The sequence below is a fragment of the Momordica charantia genome, assembly GCF_013281855.1.
Source record: "Momordica charantia cultivar OHB3-1 chromosome 9 unlocalized genomic scaffold, Mcharantia_2.0 BLBB01000009.1, whole genome shotgun sequence".
In the NCBI taxonomy this organism is placed as follows: domain Eukaryota; kingdom Viridiplantae; phylum Streptophyta; class Magnoliopsida; order Cucurbitales; family Cucurbitaceae; genus Momordica; species Momordica charantia.
Genome location: NW_028275167.1, coordinates 15,168,007 through 15,188,910, shown reverse-complemented (window position 1 = coordinate 15,188,910; position 20,904 = coordinate 15,168,007). Strand labels below are relative to the sequence as shown.

The 20,904-nt window shown below is 38.9% G+C and overlaps 2 long non-coding RNA genes and 1 other non-coding gene across 3 annotated transcripts; 2 read left to right on the top strand and 1 right to left on the bottom strand.

Annotated features, from left to right (window-relative positions):
* Nucleotides 1-5,355: 5,355 nt before the first annotated feature.
* Nucleotides 5,356-5,462, top strand: LOC148209055 (small nucleolar RNA R71). Its single transcript, XR_015787469.1, has one exon. It is a non-coding gene; the product is annotated as a small nucleolar RNA R71 (small nucleolar RNA).
* Nucleotides 5,463-12,896: 7,434 nt separating this feature from the next.
* On the top strand, nt 12,897-13,995 carry LOC148209054 (uncharacterized). Its single transcript, XR_015787380.1, has 2 exons — nt 12,897-13,555; nt 13,635-13,995. It is a non-coding gene; the product is annotated as an uncharacterized LOC148209054 (long non-coding RNA).
* A 4,640-nt stretch (nt 13,996-18,635) lies between these two features.
* Nucleotides 18,636-20,436, bottom strand: LOC148209053 (uncharacterized). The gene is made up of 3 exons (XR_015787387.1): nt 20,060-20,436; nt 19,933-19,970; nt 18,636-18,948 (listed from the first exon to the last, which is right to left on the bottom strand). It is a non-coding gene; the product is annotated as an uncharacterized LOC148209053 (long non-coding RNA).
* Nucleotides 20,437-20,904: the final 468 nt, after the last annotated feature.

The window sequence follows — 20,904 nt, the reverse complement described above, 5'->3', positions numbered from 1 at the left end:
GGTTTTTCGAAAAACAAAGGGGAGGAAGAGAGTTGTGTGGGTTTTGGTGGAGGTGCAAGGCTTAGGCAATGGGTCTATTTAAAGCTTTCCCCAAACTAAATCCTAAATGGAAAGGGATTGAGATTTAAGTTCAACTAGGATTCCTAAACCTAAAAGGAAAAAATACGTTTGAATTCCAAATATGATTAGGGAAACAAGAATTGAAGTATTTTTGAGTTTAAGGAGAGATTTGAAACTTAAATCACAAAGGATTAATGTTTGACCCAAAATAAAACCCATAAAAGTCGAAAAATGAAACCCAAATCACGAAGGAAAAAGAAATTCGAAATACTGGAAAAAACAGAACAGGCGCCAGGTGCCTGCGTGATTCTTTTTCGCAAAGGGCAGGCGCCAGGCGCCTGCGTAATTTTTTTCAACGTTTTTTTTCTTTCTTTCTTTTTTTTTTAACGTTTTCAAGAACATTCTTAATAAGCAAAACTTTTTATGATTAAACAAAAAAAATGTAAGATACAAGGACTTCCTTCCTTTACTTTTGTTCTTTCAAAACAGATAAGAAGGAAAACATTTTTCGCCAAAAATTTATTGTCCTGAAAGTTGAATAGAGGTTTTTCCTCTATCCACTGGTTCTCCAAAATAAGGCTTAAGTCTCTGCCCATTTACTTTAAAAATACTTCCCTTAGAGTCAACTAGATCCACTGCCCCATATGGGTAGACTTTAAAAATTTTAAAGGGACCAGACCATCTAGACTTAAGTTTCCCAGGAAAAAGTTTCAACCTAGAATTGAATAACAGAACCAGATCACCTTCTTGAAGATTGTTCGGTCGAAGACGCCTATCATGCCACTGTTTAGTTTTTTCCTTAAACAGCTTAGCATTCTCATAAGAAAATTGCTTGTGTTCTTCTAATTCCAACAATTGTAACATCCTCACTTCACCTGCAGCCGACAAATCAAAATTTAATTTCTTAGTAACCCAAAATGCTTTATACTCTAGCTCAAGAGGCAAATGACATGCTTTTCCAAAGACTAGCCTATAGGGGGACATACCGAGGGGAGTCTTAAATGCTATCCTATATGCCCAAAGTGAATCATCAAGCTTCAAAGACCAATCCCTACGGTTAAGATTTACAGTTTTTTCTAAAATGTTTTTTATCTCCCTATTAGATATTTCGGCTAACCCATTCGACTGAGGATGATATGCTGTTGCAACCCTATGACGCACATTGTATTTAGCCAGAAACTTTTGCATTGACCTATTCACAAAATGAGCCCCCCAATCGCTTATCAGACAACCCGGGGTTCCATAACGCGTAAAAATGTGCTTTTGCAGAAAACGAATGACAACTTTAGAATCATTGGTAGAAGTTGCAATTGCTTCTATCCATTTCGAAACATAATCTACTGCTAACAATATATAAAGCTTACCATTAGAAGATGGAAATGGACCCATAAAATCTATACCCCACACATCAAATATTTCAATCTCCAGGATCGGGGTTTGAGGCATTTCGTGGCGTTTAGATATACTACCTGTCCGTTGGCATTTGTCACAAACCTGGGCAAACTTATGTGCATCTTTGAACAGAGTGGGCCAAAAGAACCCACTTTGCAAAACTTTGGCTGCGGTTTTGTGTCCTGTAAAATGTCCTCCATATGGAGACATATGACAAGCGTCTAATATCGCATTGTGCTCTTCTTCTGCTACACACCTGCGTAAGATATTGTCAGGTCCTAGCTTATATAAAAAAGGTTCATCCCAACGATAAAATCGAACTTCATTTAGAAATTTCTTTACCTGTTGCTTATTAAACTCATAAGGAACTATTCGACTTACCAAAAAATTTGCTATATCGGCATACCATGGAACTGAATCAACTCGCAAGAGTTGCTCGTCAATAAACTGTTCACGTATAACAGTTCCATCATCACAGAGGGGGATTCCAATCTAGACAGGTGATCAGCAACTTGGTTTTCAGTACCCTTCCTGTCCCTAACTTCAATATCAAACTCTTGAAGTAACAAAATCCACCGTATCAAACGTGGTTTCGCATCTTTTTTAGCAAATAAATATTTTAAAGCAGAATGGTCAGTAAAAACAATGACTTTTGTGCCTATCAAGTAAGACCTAAACTTATCAAAGGCGAACACAACTACTAACAGTTCCTTTTCAGTAGTAGTGTAATTGAGTTGGGCACCGGTAAGAGTCTTACTAGCATAATACATAGGATGCAAGATCTTGTTTTTACGTTGTCCTAACATAGCTCCTATTGCATAATCACTAGCATCTCACATGAGCTCGAAAGGTAAATCCCAATTAGGTTCGATAATTATAGGGGCTGAACATAAAGCAACTTTCAACATTTCAAATGATTTTAAACAGTCATCATAAAAAACAAATGGTCTATCATGTTCTAACAATTGACACAAGGGTTTAGAAATTTTAGCAAAGTCTTTTATAAAGCGGCGGTAAAATCCCCCATGCCCTAAAAAACTTCTAATCCCTTTAACATTCGTGGGAGGAGGTAGCTTTGAAATGATGTCTATCTTAGCGTGGTCTACCTCTATTCCTTGCTTGGAAATTTTGTGACCCAAAACAATACTCTTTTGTACCATGAAATGACACTTCTCCCAATTTAGGACTAAGTTTGTTTGTTCACATCTCTCCAATACTCTCTCCAAATTAACTAAACATGCGTCAAAAGAATTTCCAAAAACAGAAAAGTCATCCATAAAAACTTCTAGAATATTTTCTACCATGTCAGAGAAGATGGCCATCATATACCTCTGAAAAGTCGCGGGTGCATTACATAATCCAATAGGCATTCGCCTGAAAGCGAACGTACCATACGGACACGTAAATGTTGTCTTCTCCTGGTCTTCTGGAGCAATAGTAATTTGATAATAACCCGAATATCCATCTAAGAAACAATAGAAATCCTTACCTGCTAGACGGTCGAGCATCTGGTCAATAAACGGTAGAGGAAAATGGTCTTTCTTCGTTACCTTGTTGAGTTTGCGATAGTCAAAGCAAACTCTCCACCCACTCACAGTTCGGGTTGAGATGAGCTCATTCTGCTCGTTGGCCACCACGGTTATACCCTTTCTTTGGTACACACTGTACTGGGCTTACCCAGCTGCTGTCGGATATTGGGTATATAACACCAGCGTTAAGCCATTTAAGAATTTCTTTCCTTACAACCTCTTTCATCTTCGGGTTCAACCGCCTTTGACTCTCAATAGAGTTCTTAGCATCTTCTTCCAATAGAATTTTGTGCATGCAAAAGGCCGGGCTTATCCCTTGGATATTTGCTATCGTCCATCCAATGGCCTTTTTATGCTTCTCCAAAATCTGCAATAAAGAATATTCATTAGTAAGTGATAAATTGGAAGCTATAATAACTGGTAAAGTGTCGTTATCCCCTAGATACGCATATTTCAAATGCGACGGCAATGGCTTCTGCTCCAAAGTGGGTGGTTCCACTATGGACGGAAGTAACGACTTGCATTCTTCTTTTTGTATTTTTCAACAGGATTAGTCACATCTTCCAGTCCTTCTACTATCTTATCAAGCTCTTCTTCAATCTCGGTAACTAACAAGTCATAAAGCTCATCAAACATAACAGGATTCAAGCTATTTATAGCAGAGCACTCTTCAAAGTCTCCTGGTAATTTCATGGCGTCTAGAACGTTAAATTTAACTTCTTCATTATTTACCCTCATTGTAATTTCTCCCTTCCTCACATTGAAAACTGTATCCCTAGTGGCTAGAAATGGTCTTCCTAAAATAATGGGAACGTCTAAGTCTGCCTCGCAATCTAGAATCATAAAGTCCGCAGGGAAAATGAATTTGTCCACCTGGACTAAAACATCTTCTATCTTTCCCTCAGGTCTTATGATAGATCTATCTGCTAGTTGGAGGGTAACCGTAGTAAGTCTACCTTCTCCTATGCATAAAGATTTGAAAACTGATAATGGCATAAGATTAATGCTAGTGCCTAGATCACATAATGCCCTACCTAAGTTTTTCCCTCTTATGGAACATGGAATGGTAAAACTGCCAGGATCGTTACATTTCATGGGTAGCGGGCTGCCTACAACTTCACTACTACTTTTTGTCATGGCTACTAGTTCATGCTCTCCTATCTTTTTCTTCCTAGAAACTATATCTTTCAAAAACTTAGCATAATTTGGCATCTGTTCTAGAGCATCTACTAATGGTATATTTATATGCAATTGTTTTAAAATATCTAAAAATTGTCTAAACTGGGAATCATTATTTTTCTTAACTAATCTTTGTGGAAATGGGGGAGTAGGGGTAAAAGAAGGTTGTACCTGTGGAGGAACACTCGGGGTGTCCTCATTACCTTTTCTAATATTTTCTTTTTCTGGTGTTGTTGGATTCTCTAGTATCTTTACAGTTGGTTCAGTGGACGGAATCTGTACATCTGTTGTTGGCATTGTTGGTCCATCATATGCCAGTCCACTTCTAAGGGTGACAGCTTTGCACTGTTCTTTCCCTTCTCATTTTGGTAATTCAGTATGGCCTGGAAAAGAACCTTGTGGTCTATTCTTCAATTCATTGGCGAGCTGTCCCAATTGGGTCTCGAAATTCCTTATTGATGCCGCTTGGAATTGTATCATTGCGTTGGTTCGGGCCATGTACTCCTTCATCATATTCTCAAGATTTGAGTTGTTATTGTGAACTGGTGGTGTCTGTGTTCTCTAATTTTACTGCTGTTGCGGTGGCGGGATGTATTGCTGTGTAGGTGGAACATAGGGCTGCTTGTTCTGCTGGCTCTGCCCTTGATTAAAACCGCTCGAACCTCCTTGACCTCGCCATGAGAAATTAGGGTGGTGCCTCCAACCGGGGTTGTAGGTGTTCGAATATGGGTTAAAGTTCCTATTGTTCCCATGTCCTACATAAAAAACGGAAGCAGGGTTATGTGGACAATTATCATAAATATGGTTTTCACTGCAAAATGAACAAATGAGATCGTTGACTTGGCAAACAGGGGCAGGAGTGCAATAATCCGACTGCACAGGTTGTGTCGGCGTGGCTAATGGATTTTTTATTCCCAACGCCATCTCTTTCAGCCTCTGGTTCATTGTAACCATCTCTTTTTGCATCGAGGTCGCAATGTCCAGAGCCAAAACTCCAGCTGGATCTTGCTTCTTTAGTGCTGCCCTAGATCTTTGCGAACACCATAGTTCGTTGTGTGAAGCTAAGTCATTTAGGATGTCGACTATCTCGTTGAATGTCTTCTTTGTAAAGGCTCCATTGGCAGCATTGTTTAGCATCATCTTAGTAGGATGATCTAAACCTCTAAAGAAATGTTCTATCTGGATGTATGCCGGCAAGCCATGGTTCGGACATTTCCTGATTAGTTCTTTAAATCTTTCCCACGCCTCGTGAACAGGTTCACGATCATACTGTCTAAAGGAGATGATCTCCTCTCTGATATCAGCGTGGCAAGTAGGTGGGAAGAATTTTGTTAAGAACTTCTCCACTAACGACCCCCATGTGGTGATGGATCCCGGTGGAAATGCATTGAGCCATGCTCTAGCTTGGTCCTTCAAAGAAAATGGAAAAAGTATTAGTCTAAGAGCATCGTCTGTTATACCCGGTAATCGAAATGCATTTGCAATTTGAATGAATGATTTTAGATGATCATGTGGATCCTCATGTTCCTGCCCTCCAAAATGTTCAATTGTCTGCAACATTTGGAACATCATTGGTTTAAGCTCAAAGTTTGCGTGGGCTGGAATAGGGTTGACTATCCCTGAATCAAAGTTCTGAAAAGCCGTGGCGGCATATTCTAGCATTGCCACGTCTCTGTTGTCCGCCATCTGAATATGGTTGAATTCATCATTTCTTGCATGATCCCTCATATTACCGTTAACAGCAGGTGGATCAACCGGATCACGAGGTGGAATATCTGCCATTGATGTGCTCGTACTCTCTACCTCACTTTCAGGACTGATTTCACCTTCTCTCTCTTTTTGCTTTTCTAGTTGTTTTCGAAGTCTTTGCTCCTTTCGAGTTTTTCGAAGGGTCCGCTCAATCTCAGGGTCAAGGGGAAGAAGAAAAGATCTTGTGCTCATGCACTTTAACTGACCCTTGTGAGATAAACGACCAAAAATATAGAACAAAAACGGTGGATGGAAATTACACCAAACAACAATTCACAAAAATAAAAACTAAAAGAATTTGAAAATAATTTTAAAACTAAAGTCCCCGGCAACGGCGTCAAAAACTTGACTGGCGTTATGCTGAACGCACGCACTAAGCGTGGTAACAATTCTATAGATGGAAGCGCACACCTGTCAGAGTAATATAAAATAGATGGAGTATCCAAGTATCGATCCTCAAGGACTTCTAAATAATTTCCAAACTCTAAAGTTTTAATGAATAGTGAACGTTGAAATGAGTGATTCTTGTAAAATGGGAAGTGGTCACAAATAATGGTTTTAGATTTGGGATTTGGTCTTATAATGGTAAAACCTAGCCCGAATTACTTCAAGTTAGCCAACAAAGAATCAAGCATGCGCTAAGGACGATATGCATTTTAGTTTAGGAACCAACGACTACGCTTTTCACTTGACTTATGTCTAAGCAAGTTCAAAGTCCTAAGGCATTCCATAATATGTCTATTATGAGAGATATCTTAGTTTTAGGATGGAAATAGTCGCAACCTCGGGTTAAGGTCTTATGTCTAGGCTACTTAAATCTATCTTCAGCGACATCTGTTGTCCACGTGGCATCGCTGAAAATATTTTTCAGCGACAGAGGCAATTGAATGTCGCTAAAGAGATATTTCAGCGACAATATATATAAGGCATGTCGCTGAAAGTATGTTTTAGAGACATTTTCCTTAAACTGTTGCTAAAAAGACGCCGCAAAAACCCCAATTTCTTGTAGTCACGGTGAAAACACCATTGAAACTTAACCAATATAGTTTATGTGATTAACACGGTGAAAACACCATTGAACTTTAAAATTTGTGTCTAATATAGTTTATGTGATTAATACGGTGAATATAAAGTTTATACTACCAAACACCTAAACGTACTTGAAACTTAACCAAACTCGTATTCCTTCGATGATATTATTCAACGTGGTACGATGTAAGTTTGAATTTGATTGAATAAATAAGAGAGACTCATTATAAAAATTTTAAAATAAATATTTTAAAAAATATTAATTAAAAGTTCATAAATATATTAGAAAAATGTTCATTTAAGTTGAGTAGCTTAGTGGTAAATTAAAAGAAAATATGGAAAAATAGAAACCATGAACAAACATGTATTTTAGGGAAGAAAAGAGTTTTTAGATAATAAGACAACAATGAATGGTTTGGCTGATTTGGTGGAGGAGGAAAGGCTTGGAACCTGAACAAGCAACACACTTCACAGCAACATTATAAGTTAGCCCCATGCAATGTGGAGATTATGAGGTCAAATAGCCATCACGTGCCACATATACGAGCCCCTATCCGAGAAACTCCCAACTGTCTCACTTATAAAACCCAATGCTTCTCTCATCTAGATTCATACGCTTTTGATTTATTTGGAAAAATACATTTTTACGAAAATATGGCTATGATCAGAACAACGTCGGTTGTGGTAGTTTTGTGGGTGGTTCTTGCCGTGGGGATTTGCGTGGAGAGATGCAGGGGCGAAGGTTTACAGTCCAAAAAAGATGCGAGGTAATTGATTTAACTACTAGCTAAACTGCTCTCTCATTCTTGACATAAAATGAATAAATGTTCATTTTGACAGCGGAGTAAGAGTGGAAGAGAAGAAAGCAAAATATAATCAAGGGAAAGAGAAGGTAGACGCATTTCTTAAGGAAGCGAAAGAGATCTGGTCCAAAATGATCCCAGAGGATAGAGAAAAAACACTAGCAGCTTTTAAGGAAGGGAAAGATAAAGATGTACGGTCCAAAATGACTCCAAAAGAAAGAGAGAAAACACCAACAGCTTTTATAGAAGCGAAAGTGAAAGAGATTTGGTCCAAATGACTCCAGAAGAAAAAGATAAAACACGAACAGCTTTTAGCGAAGGGAAAGTGAAAGAGATTTGGTCCAAAATGACCCCAGAATAGAGAGAGAAAACACTAACAGCTTTTAAGGAAGGGAAAGTGAAAGAGATCTGGTCCAAAATGACCCCGGAAGAGAGAAAGAAAACACTAGCAGCTTTTAAAGAAGGGAAAGAGAAAGCATAAGCAAAAACCACTGCATTATCGTAGAAAAGAGAAAGCTTGAATTAGAGTCAAGCTAATCGTCTCAACTTTGATTCTCAAATAATGATTAATTTGATGTGCCGCCAGACATACGATTATCTCTCTAATATTTTTTTTTTCTTTTTTTTAGAAAAGTGATTATTTCCCCTTAGCTTTCTAATATCTTCTAAATTTTCTGGTGGCCTGCATCAACACGTAGGACTCCATTGAACGAATCGTGTTCAAATAAATAAATAAGTCAACGCTTGTTTTGTGTTTTACCTATCTAGGTACGTTTGTTAATTTGTTAAGTAACTATTTATTTTGTAAAGTTTTACAAATTTTACGCTACAAAAAAATTAAACACCAAAAACTGCGACAAAAACAAACGTTTAATATTTGGTCTCAATTATTATATTTTATAATATCTATTATCGCTCTCGTTTTTTTGTTTTTGTTCCTGAGGACGAAAGTGAGTTGATGGGATTTTTCAACTTGATGGCATCATTGAGGGCAAAAACCACAACAAATTGATAGACTTTAATGGTCCTTCCATAACTTATAACTTAATTGGAACGAAATTTATTTTTTTTCATTTGCCTTTCAGTTGATCTAAACACGAATCAAATTTAAATATATTGAAAAAAATCGGTTTCTAGAATTACTTTGATATAGGAAAGGTCCAAACATGAAAGATTTTCCTAATACAACTTCATTTTTTTAGTACAACTAATCTGTGGTTGCGGAGATTTTAACCTTCAACCAAAGAAATTAAAATAGTTTGGAGTAGATGTGGTTATCATTACAAAATTCTCATGTTGTCTTGTTTCTCCATGGGTTTGCGATGTGGATCGCTCGTCTTTCTTTTCGAGGTGAGATCAATGGAGTCGTCTTTAGTCTTGATTTACATCGTGTGACTGGTCATCCAAATTCATGCCGAAGTTGATCTGCACAAAATGATTTGGGTTTGAGGTCTTTTGTGTATGGGAAAGGTATCAGCACCCCAAAATAATGGTCAATGAAGAGTAATTTACTTTCTTATATTATTTTCAAGAAAATAGTCTTTAAAGAAAAAGAAAAAGAAAAAGAAAAAGAATTTTATTTTTATTTTTATTTTGTAAATATCTCATGTTGTATTGATTATCATTACTCTTGAGGTAAATAACCATCAATAATTATGAGTGACGTAAAGTCATTAAGAAAATTTCAATTATTTGAATTTACTTTGGCTACCAAAAATAAATTAAGTGCCTCCATAATATTTGGGAAATCAACCATCGAATCCTCAATTTTCATCGTACCATTGCTTTTTTTTTTTTTGAAAAAATATAAAAGAAAGATTTAGTTTATTAATTTGAAAATTCCATGTTGATTTTTATAATTCCTTTTAAAATATATTTTTTTATGCAAAAAGTGTTTGATTAATTTATTTAAAGAGATCAAGTTCGTGATACTTTAAATAAATTAACGAACACTTTTTCATAAAAGAGATAGGATTTGGTCATTGAGTATAATAAATTAATTTTATGAAAATGTTGCAAAATGAATTGTTCATCGTGGGAATGACAAATTCATTTTACAATGGAATTTTCGTTTTTCTAAATAATTTAGAAATCCTAGATCAACATTGGATTTTTGTTTACAACTAAATTACTAATTAGAAATTGGAAAATTTACCTTTGTAAAATTATCCATCTAATGCTCCATATGATCTTCCTACTATGAATCGAATGGACCAAGGTTGGTGAGAACCTCCTTGAAAGAAACAAAGAGAAATTTTTTCGTCTAAGGCTCGAGGATAATTATGGAAATAATTTTCTCATAGAGAAGTATATCTATTTGGCTTACCTCAAGGGTCCTATTTATAGGACTTACGATGAATTTTTTAATATCTCGTGTATTAAAAGTTTGATATTATTTGATTATCATTAAAATAAATATCTTATTGGTAATTACCGTCATGCCTCCTTTTTTTTTTTTTTGGTATGCATTGAAACATGCATACCCAGTTACTATATGATATGGAGTAGATCACACTAGCGTCTAACCACTTATTAATATCATTTTTTACCACTAATTTTATGTTCAGGTTGAGCCTCCATTGGTTCTCTATGGGATGGGGGTTCTCTCCTCTAAAATTCATGCAAAATGCGAGTTAATTCTTCTTTTGTCTTCTATGGTCAATCCAATAATCTTTTTGTACTTGGATAATACCTGCAAAAGTAAAGTTTCACGTTCGTTAGTCAAATATGAAGAAACCATAATCGGTGCAGTATCATTCAAACCAAAATCTGCTATTTTGAATGGGAAGTTAAAGTTTCTTCTCCAATTATGGAGGTTCAATGCTGGATGGTTGAAAGGCTTCAAGATCAAGTGCTCTTGGTTGCAAAAAGTGAACTTTTCCCTCGCTGCCAAAGTAACGCTAGGTGCTTTTTCGGCTTTTTTTTTATTCGACCTCCAATTCTGCATTGTGCCTGCATCAATCAACTCCTGAAACTCTTCCATGGTTGCCCCTATTGCAGAGCACTCCTCCACTTCATTTTGGGGACGCATTGCCTCAAAGACATTGATTTTTCCCTTCCTAACATTGAAGATAATGTAATCGGTTGCTAAGAACGTCGTCCCAATAATTATTGGTTATTTAAGATCTGCTTCACAATAAACAATAATGAAATCTGCAGAAAAAATAAAGTTATCAACTTTAACAAGAACATCTTTAATTTTTTCTTCTTGCTTATTTATGGACCTATTAGCTAATTGCAAAGTTACAACAGTGAGGCAAGCATCTCTGTTGGAACTTGCTCTACCTTTAAAATATTAGAGACATGTGCAAGCATATATGGTCATAAGTAATACTTGGGAGTAGTTCCAAGCTCGATCCTCAAGAACTTGTGCTTTCGGAATTTTTTTTAAGAGGTGTATGGTTCAAACATGCAATTGTGGTTTATTGTGAACAAAGTTGTTGTTCGGGGTTTCAAAAATCAAGCAATTTTATAAAACACAATCTCAATGCTTCCTACCTTAATTTTGATGGAAAGTATGGAAGATACACACTTTGGGGAAATTACAGCAACCAAAATCTAGGTAATCTTGGGAATCTGAGTACTCTTTTCTTCCTTATTATGGTCTGTTTGGCAATTTTTGCAAATGGATGTCTTGAGATTTAGGGATTTCTTTCCACAGCCTTGCCGAGTGGAGTCCCGTTTCCTTCTCCTATAACCATGTCGGTGCTTCAAAAGATACCGACACTTCCCCTTCTCGACCAAACTCCTTCAACAATCATCACATATGAAAAGTTGATGTACCACAACTTCGCCTGAGACCCTATCGAGCCGGTCCATGGTTAATACGACTTCTCCGACCAGGCTGGTTTGTCAACTGGTAAGCTTTTTTATCATCGTTCCTTGCACATGCGAAATGATCATTTTCTCATGGTGGGTCATTTTATGTAGGTCTGGTTCGATCACACTTGGCCTCTACACCTGAATTCGTCGCTCGGCTTGTTCTGCGAGCACGCTAGGCTTCCCCAAGTGGTTGTCGTGGTGGGTCAACGAGCGCTGCGGCAGCCATGCCCCCTCCCAGCCTCAAGATCGATTCATATGGGGGAAGCTCATCGACAAACCGATTCACCAGCTCGAAGGAGGTGGTATAGCCACTTAAGCGCCGTTGCATAGTGCATAGTATCATTCTTTCCTCCAAATCGAACGAGGTTGAGTCATCCACAAGGGTGCTGAAGGTGAAGCCCATTGTTGATGGTTCTCTTCCTAACCCTCCACCTGTGACAACCCACTTGTGTGCGGATGACAACAATGACCCCATCCTCGCCCTCTCAGTTGTGTGGGGTTCTCCCATGGATGAAGGGAAAACAAGGGGGAATATCACGGCCGAGGACGACTGCGTGTCATAAACTAAGGTTCCCAATGCCCCCCTCGTCGATCCTTAGGGTATTAATGTCGTGAAGGCTGTTAGGGTTGACTTTTTACTGCAGAAATATGTGTCGGTGGTCTGCTTGACCACAATTTTGACCTCTTTACCATCATTAATTTCCAAAAATGATTACATATTCTTAAAGTAGAACATGCATAGAACATTTCTGCATAAAAGTCAAACTATGGTACATTAGGAAAATTATGAGAAAACTGCAGTCAAAGTTGGAAGAAAATAACGGTTTTCTGTTTTGCAGGAATTGCGCCTTGCCCAATATTGAAGGACAATTTGACAGAACGTGCGTTTTGATTAATGAGGCACGATTTTTCTATGTGTTTGAATCAAAGCTATAACCGTGAGTCCAAGTTAAATGGGAGTGGTTAGGTGTATCTGTAACGACCCGCGTTACTCAAGTTAGCTTGCCCCGAGTTCCGGAAAATTTTATAACAAAATGGATTTTTATTTATTGTTTTATTGATTTATTTCATTGTTATTTTTTTTAATTGATTCATCAGTGATCTTATTTAATTTAAGTGTGACATCTCGACTGGTGTGTATTGTTACAGTTTTAATGGTGAGTTAGTAGCGTGTAGTTATTTATCAAGTTACATATAGCACGGAATTCCATTATGCGACACATGTTTTGGATCATTGGGCCAATTACGAAACTCTATTATTGGTTTGTTTTAACAAGGAAGAGTTGGGTAAGTGGGCCTTAAACATTGGGAAAAGAACCCAAGCCCAAAGGAGTTAAAGTTTTGAAACAAGAAAAGGGAACCCTAGCCACTTGTTCTCCTTTTCCCTTTTCCTCTCTTGTTGAAGCCGACAGCCCCCTCCCTCAATTTCTTCTTCTTTTTCGGTTCAGCCACCTCCACCTTCCTCCTTCTTGTTCTCCGGCGAGACACCGAGCAGCCGCGCCTCCGACGACCATACCTGCAGCAGCTTCACGGCGGTGCGGCGATTTCTGGCGGGGACCCACGAACGTCGGCGCAGCAGCGAACGGCGGCGCGGCACCTTCCGGCGGAGACCCACGAACAGCGGCGTTCCTTTGAACTCTAGCGAAGGCTTCGACGCGATTTCACGGCGGTTCCAGCAGTTCCATAGCAGCAGCGGCGCGTCTCCATCCTCGGGTGTTCCACAGCAGCTACAGCCAGCCCAGATCCACGATTTCGTGGCGGTGTGGTGTCTCGAGAAACAGCAGCAGCGTCCCCACCTCACTCCGGTGGCCCACAGCAGCGACGTTCTTCGGTAGTTGCTGATTTGGTGCGTTGCCCCTGCTGCAACTCGTGGACAGCAGCGTTACAGTGGCATTCGGGCTTACCCACACCCGTTCGAAGCCCGATCTAGGCTACCCACACCTTGGCGAGCTGGATCTAGGTTACCCACACCTATACGAAGTCAATTTTGGGGTAATGAGTCGTTTGAACCCTCTTAGAATTGAGTTTGAAGGCTGAATATTATATGTAACTTGCTGTTTTTCTGTTTTAGTGCCTAGGTGTGAGATCGACACCAAACTTAAGAGCGCGGTTGTGTGTAAGTAGCACCAGGGGGCGAGTGCGTGCATTTTTACCGTTAACAGAATGTCCTTGATGCTGATTTTTTTTTGGTTTTTCTTGCTAACATAATGTAAATAAGCATGTAAGGATTGTTGGTTTGAATTGTGAATTCTAGCGATCTTGTTGCCGTATTTCTATTATTGAACACTGTTAAGGAAACTTGTTTCCTATTCTTGTTGTTGTAGGTGATTAGTAGATTCTGAACTGTTGTAGTTAGAAGTAATTGGCTCATGACGTTGTGCTAATGGGATGTAGATGAAATGCTAGCTTGGTTATATCGATAATTTAATTCATATTGTCTGGTTGTGAGCTGTTGGATGAATTTTGTTTATTACGTGGAAAAGCATGTTTGTAATGGTGCAGTGATTTAGAATGTGGGGGGGGGGGGTTTATTTGTAGGTGGTCACGGAAGGGTTAGTGAAGTGGTGGAGGGTGAAGGGAAAAGGGACGGGTTGATGGACCGTTAACCCTGAGTGTTCTGACCTGGAAAATGCATATAAATCGCTTGGAGGTTCAAAGCCTTGAGTAGTGGCCTTGGGGATAAATGACAAGGCCAGACGTCAAATTTTCTGTAAACGTGTATTGGGGTCTTGGGGATAAATGTCAAGGACCAATACGCTGGGAAGTCATCGGTACCTTGGGGATAAACGACAAGGACCGGTGCACAGTTCAGGCCTTGGGAATAAATGTCAAGGGTCAATACGACTCGAGGAGTTAGGCTTGAGGGATTAAAGAAGAGTGGAGCTTGCGAAGTAGTGGTGTTTGGCCTTCGGAATAAATGGCAAGGTCGGACATCAAGTACCGGAGAAGCAGGAGGTACGGTGACTTGGGAATAAATGTCAAGCTATTAGTTCGCTATCTCTCTCTCCCTCTAACTCTTTGCCTTTTGTGTTGAACTAACTCTACGATTGGATTCAAGTGACTTGTTGCTCAAGTAGCTCAATAAGCTTGGGTTGTCGCGTATCATTTGGTATCAGAGCTTAGGCTCTAGACCGGGATATATGTTCATTTTCTGTCTTTAAATTTCAGTCTTGTCTTTACATTGCTTTATTCGAAAATCTCATAAAAAGTTCCATTGTTCTTTGTCTTCCACGTGCCATTAGATCTATCATTCTTGCAAATAATTTTTTATTTAAAAAGTTACTTGAAAGTACCCAAAACTTATTTGTTTGTGTTCTACACCATAAAAGCTTTTCAACAAACCAAGTTTCACTTTAATCAGAGCCCTATTGATATGAACCAAGGAGCTACCGTTGTTATGCCTCATGGACCGATTACAAGATCGAGAGCTAGGAAACTTCAACAAGCTTTGCTACTTCGTGTCCAAGCGTTCTTGAACTCGACAAGAGAAATAAAGGAAGATGTGCAAGAAGTTAGAACTATGCACTTCAATTTGGTGCAAGTTATGCATTTTTAAGTGTTTTTATGGCAAGTTAAAGTCCACTTGGTCAAGGTCAAAGTCAACTCCATCAAGACAAGTCAAAGTCAACTCATTCAATTCAAAAACCAAGTCAAACACTCACATCCCTCATTATGGACGGGATTGCAATTATTTTGGTTGGCTTTCCATGTTCTTAACCTTTTCATTTGCTTGTCTTTTCATTTACAAGTCTTTTCATTTACAAGTCTTTTCATTTCTTGTAAGTTACAAGTCTTTTCATTTGCTTAAGACTTTTCATATGGCTTGTTAGGATGGCTATATATAGCCTTGAGATGTCTTGTTGTAAGACAATTTGAAGTTGAATGAAAAGTGAGTTTTCTCATTAGCTTGGTTGAGAGATTTATCTCCCATTTCTTGTGCAATTTCTTGTGTCTTTAGAATTTGCATCTTAGGATCATTCAAGCGGTGTTGATCATACCTCTTGTGGAGTGATTCGAATCACGAGTTTAGAAACAAGTTTTCTCTACTCTTGATATTGATCATCAAGGTAATCCGTTCTAAAACTTTTCCTTGGGTTGATTCCATACTTGTTTTCGGGGTTTTTGGGATTGAGTTCTATGGGTCTTGTTCGTTAGCAAAGTTCTTAGATCCAACTCTCAAGGCTTTCTTAACATTCTGGAGTTCTATGGGTCTTGATTCGAATCACGAGTTTAGAAACAAGTTTTCTCTACTCTTGATATTGATCATCAAGGTAATCCGTTCTAAAACTTTTCCTTGGGTTGATTCCATACTTGTTTTCGGGGTTTTTGGGATTGAGTTCTATGGGTCTTGTTCGTTAGCAAGGTTCTTAGATCCAACTCTAAAGGGTTTCTTAACATTTTGGGTTGATTTCTTAGATCCAACTCTAAAATGTTAAGAAACCCTTGAGAGTTGGATCTAAGAACCTTGCTAACGAACAAGACCCATAGAACTCAATCCCAAAAACCCCGAAAACAAGTATGGAATCAACCCAAGGAAAAGTTTTAGAACGGATTACCTTGATGATCAATATCAAGAGTAGAGAAAACTTGTTTCTAAACTCGTGATTCGAATCACTCCACAAGAGGTATGATCAACACCGCTTGAATGATCCTAAGATGCAAATTCTAAAGACACAAGAAATTGCACAAGAAATGGGAGATAAATCTCTCAACCAAGCTAATGAGAAAACTCACTTTTCATTCAACTTCAAATTGTCTTACAACAAGACATCTCAAGGCTATATATAGCCATCCTAACAAGCCATATGAAAAGTCTTAAGCAAATGAAAAGACTTGTAACTTACAAGAAATGAAAAGACTTGTAAATGAAAAGACATAACTTACGAGAAATGAAAAGACAAGCAAATGAAAAGGTTAAGAACATGGAAAGCCAACCAAAATAATTGCAATCCCGTCCATAATGAGGGATGTGAGTGTTTGACTTGGTTTTTGAATTGAATGAGTTGACTTTGACTTGTCTTGATGGAGTTGACTTTGACCTTGACCAAGTGGACTTTAACTTGCCATAAAAACACTTAAAAATGCATAACTTGCACCAAATTGAAGTGCATAGTTCTAACTTCTTGCACATCTTCCTTTATTTCTCTTGTCGAGTTCAAGAACGCTTGGACACGAAGTAGCAAAGCTTGTTGAAGTTTCCTAGCTCTCGATCTTGTAATCGGTCCATGAGGCATAACAACGGTAGCTCCTTGGTTCATATCACCTATAGCCAAAGTTATCAACTTTTATTCGAATCCCATAATTTGAGAGAAACCTCCAGAGACACAAACCAAGAGCCGATTTCTAAAATTTATCCATTTTTGCTCAGGAGTCCAAATTGAGTGAAACTGATGCCATTCGAAAGACCTCTGAGTTAGCTTTTCAGAGAGCCCATAATAGATAATTTTCGATCTGCGGTTTGGAAGTTATCACTTTTTCTTCTGCACTGTTTTTCTGGAAATCCTCATCGAGAAAATCCAGTCCCAACTTCGACGATTCGTATCTTGCTGACCTTTTTACTTAATATAGTCAAATCAGGTACCTAATTAAAGATCTTTGGAAGAGCTTTTCAGGGACAGTGCTGCCATCCAAGGTCGGTAGCAGAAGTTATCAACGGAAAAAAGAGAAGGTGTCCAAGCAAAAAATTTTTCATATTTGAAGCTTGACGTTTTTGGAGAAAATCTTTGGGCCATCAAATATTGTCCAAATCGATTTCTTTTTGGCAAGTAATCCTAAAATTATTTAAATTTTGATTTAAAAATATTGTTGAATTATTTTGACCGATTTGGACATCCTAAAAGAAGGAGGACAACCGCCTACCTACTAGGCCACCCGAGAGAGTCCTTTTGTGCAACCTCAGAAATTTCTTTGAGAGAGCAGCCCCCTCCAATGAATTCCAAACCTTTCGACAGCCCACATACCTATTGTGCTAACATTTTGCCACTGGTTGGAGCCCCAACCGATCTGTATACATCACACACCCTTCACCCAAAGCCAACCTATTTACCATCAAGGCTACTGTTTTGTTGGTAAGTGTTATTTTTTGTGTGTTTGCACTACAAATTGGATTTTGTACATCTTTTTAGTTTATTTTTTATTTCCTTGATTTTATTTGCATAGTTTTTGTTGTTTATCTTTGACATCAATTTGTATATTGTTGTTGAGTCCATAGAACCAAGAGCATTAGACTCAAGGTATCATCTATCTTGTCTTGTTTATAACTTGTCTCATACTTCTTCATTACCATTTGGTATCATTTAGTATCTTTTGGTTCTTAGAATCATTTGGTCTTTTCTGTTGCCATTTAATTCTTGTCTTTGGTATCATCTATACCATTGACACCATTTGTCAAAAAAACAAAAGAGAGAATATTTTTGCCAAGTTGCTTGTAGGCTTATACTCGCTTCAAGACCGATTCGCCACGAGCATTCAAGTGAGCATCTCTAAAGGGTATACACATCAACACCCACCCTACCAAAGGAGAGGAAGACGAGACGATAAGTAAGGGAGTGAGAGTAAGTTTTGCTTAGTTTATACTAACCTTTACTTGTATAGTGATGACAACAAGAGGAAAGTCTCATGACTTGCAAGAAGAAAGAGACAAGGCCTATGTAAAGCGATGACAGACTTAAAGAAGCTCAAATGCAAACCTTTGCAAGGTTCACACAATGGCTAAAAGATCTTACCAAATCCTTACAAATGATGAACACACGAGTTCAAGGATTGGAAAGGCCACAACGAATGCCACGCAGAAGGAGACCAATGAGTCCAAGAGAGATATCCGACGATTCCCAAGAGGAAAAGGTAGGTACTTTAAATGAATATTTTGCTAATGAAGAACCTTTTGATGTAGGTCCCACAAGAAGAGCATACAATGGCCAAGGAAGAGGAAGATTCCAACTGTAACGACCCAGAATTTCCCGCACACTTCTAGGTCACGTTAACTACCTAACTAATTAAACTTAACCCCAACTACGTCCTGCCAACTCCATATGCAAACAAACATATAAAAACAAATTTCCATTCTCATCAATTTAACGATAAATCAATCCCATAGAATATCATTCAACAACATTCGTGAACCATCTCACGAGGCAAGTTTATTATTCAAACTAGGCGAAACTCAATGATTGGAATAAAACTCAAATAGGCACCTATCCCGAAATGAAACTAACAACAAGGGGAAATCTCCCAATTATTCAAATACGAACAAATCGTTTTTTTTTTGCCATAACATAAGGCCTTAACCAATGACTTAAACTAAACAGGAGTAACTAAGCAGCCTATGGTCCCCGCTCGTCATGTCTCCTCCGTCCCATCACCATGGTCGCCCTCGAGTCCTTCACCTGAAACAATCAATGGAGAGGAGGGGGGGTGAGTATATAAAATATACTCCGTAAGTAGCCCTCACCAACACACACACACATCATGCTCAATTATATCATGAAACAATCGTAGTCATGCCTTTCAAAACATTATGCATTCAAATATAAACACATTCCATAAAAATTTAGTGACAACCACAACCTGTAAATACGTTAACAACCAACCTCTAGTCTCCCTAACATCATAAGTGCCTTCACACTTATCTCAGCTTTCCTAACCTTCCACAGTTATCCCCTTCGAATAGAGTCGGCCTCTGACCATTTATACCCTGAGCCCCGACACTACTGCATCGGTCCTCGACCATTTATACCTGAGGCCCCGATGACTTCACCATCTATAGGCCCTTGACCATTTATACCCAAGGCCCCAACAGTCTTCCTTCCAAAGGACTTCTTGTATCGACCCTCGACCATTTATACCCGAGGCCTCGATACTCCATTAGTGACGTATCAGCCCCCGACCATTTATACCCGAGGCCCTGACACCCACTCTTCCATTCCCTCAAAGAATCCAACATTCACCAGAGTCTTACCATAAACATTCTTATACCACCAACCCTGCATCTTTCAACTCACAAGTACAATTCAGCATGTTTCCACACGTAGACAACTTTTAAAAAAACGAGATAATAACCCAATCATGCTCGATATCCAACATCTTTATTTAACAAGTATTACTAAGGATAATAGCTCACAAAACACGCCGAACAAAACATGCATATCCAGGCAACCAACATTTCCACAGCAATACTCAACAGTTTAGCAAGCAGAAATCTCACCATTTTCATCGACAAACATCCAACACAACTCCAAGTATATCGACTAACACAACGAGAATTAATCAGCACAATGACGTAAAAGAATTTGCATAAATCGCTACAAAATCAGCACGTTAGAGACCATTTCGCATACATATACACACGCACACGCCCCTTGTCTACTTACACACAACCGCGCCCTTAAGTGTTGTGTCGACCTCACACCTAAGCACACCAAAACAGAAAATACAGCACATTACGTACCCTATTTAGCCTTCGAAATCAACTCTAAAAGGGTTCGAATGACGCATTACCACCAAAACCGACTTCGTATGGATGTGGGTCACCTAGATCTAGCTTGCAAAGGTGTGGGTAGCCTAAATCGAGCTTCGAACGAATGTGGGTCACCGCCAAACGTCCTAAATACTGCTGTAACGTACAAATCCCGCCGGTTAACCGCTGTAACAACCCGTTCGCCGTGCGCCGCCACGGATCTGACCCGTCGCCATGTGCCGCCGCGATGAGGAGCGGTGCTGGTTCGTTGCAGACCACCGGGGACGCGCCGCTGCTGCTAGGTTTCGCCGGATTTGCTGTAGAACCCACGCGCCTCTCTTCGGATTTGCTGCGTCAAGGTGCCGGATGAGCTGCCGGAAAACGAGAGAAAGGGGGCGGCGGGGTTGGAAAATGAAGAAGAAATCGGGGGGGGGGGGGGGGGGGGGGGCGACTAGGGTAGAAGAAAGAAAAAGAAGAAAGAAAAAGGGCTTGGGCTAGGGTTTTATTTTTCTCTTTGTTTTGTTTTAAAACCAAATTACCTCAATGGAGGCCCAACAAATCCTAGCCCAAGAGGAAAGGAGTCCATTCCTCTTAAAACAAGACCCAACATACGGAGTCCGGTAATTATGAATTTAAATTGGAGTTTAGAGCCCGATAATAAAGATAAATTTAATTAACAATCAATTTAAAATTAAATGAAAAGAAAAAAAAATCTCCTGATTCGAGACTAACTAACCTGAAGGAGTCGGGGCGTTACAGACTTCCCTCCTTCAAAAACTTTCGTCCCCGAAAGTTGACTGTTCCAACAGTTCAAGGTACCTCGCCTTGATATCGTCTTCCCGCTCCCAAGTAGCTTCTTCCACTTTGTGGTTTCTCCACGAAACCT